Genomic DNA, 996 nt, shown 5'->3' on the forward strand with positions numbered 1-996 from the left:
CTTACGCGAGGGAGTTAGCCTACTCAAAGGCGTCTATTATCTCCTGCTCCGTATGGCGGATCATGCGAATCCAAGCAAAGTGCTTCGGTGTTTCGGGGGTGCGCTCATGAAAGCTCATCCGCAACGCGCGACAACTGGCACATTAAAGCGATCGGACGTCGTTCAGATTTCTCGGACACGACGATCGCATGTCTACAGTCATGGGCGCAGATCGAGCAATACCACGACACCACAATATATGCTTTCGCAATTCAAGACGGCGCGTTACGAAAACAACTCCTCATCATTCCAACACACGAGGCGTCGAAACGACAGAACGTTGATCGTCACGCGGCAAACCGTCCAACTCGCCCAAATGACCTTCGGTACAGGATCAACGTTAGACGACCTTTACGTCGTCACTTCGTCAAGCCATAACGTCTGGCCGGGCAGTCTTTGTAATGGAACCGACCCTCAGTCAGGAGTGGTCCGAGGACAGTGTCCGAGGACCGCAATGTGCGTTCGAAATGTCGATGTTCATGTGTCCTGCAGTTCGCATGTTGACGCGCAATTAGCTGCGTTCTTCATCGACCCACGAGCCAAGTGATCCACCGTTCAGGGTAATCTTTTATGTTCGATTTCTCGGTACTAGTCGCAATGGACTTTCCCTCGAAATACGAGACGCCAACTGCGAACCTCCTCGAGAATGACATTCCAATGACTGAGACGACCCACTGAAGGGTCAATACGTCAGTCGATCGGCGCAAAATCTTCGGTTCAACTAGTTTGCGTACTAATCTAGTGACAATTATCGTAAAAAATTCGGACGGAGACAAACGTCGCAGACAATCCCGAAAGAGCATAAAAACGCTAATGTAACGGGCGTCGCACAACGTCGACGTCTTCGTCCCTGGAATAGATCGTCCTACCGAAGTCCGTAGACAACGGTAACGACTGATCGATTTCGGGCGAGAATCTTTAAAACCTGCAGCCGGCTCCTCGTTCCGTGCCAAACAC

At 51.1% G+C, this 996-nt stretch overlaps 1 non-coding gene across 1 annotated transcript; it reads right to left on the reverse strand.

Annotated features, from left to right (window-relative positions):
- Positions 1 to 447: 447 nt before the first annotated feature.
- On the reverse strand, positions 448 to 602 carry LOC123688502. Its single transcript, XR_006750017.1, has one exon. It is a non-coding gene; the product is annotated as a 5.8S ribosomal RNA (ribosomal RNA).
- Positions 603 to 996: the final 394 nt, after the last annotated feature.

The sequence above is a fragment of the Harmonia axyridis genome, chromosome X, assembly GCF_914767665.1.
Source record: "Harmonia axyridis chromosome X, icHarAxyr1.1, whole genome shotgun sequence".
Classification (NCBI taxonomy): domain Eukaryota; kingdom Metazoa; phylum Arthropoda; class Insecta; order Coleoptera; family Coccinellidae; genus Harmonia; species Harmonia axyridis.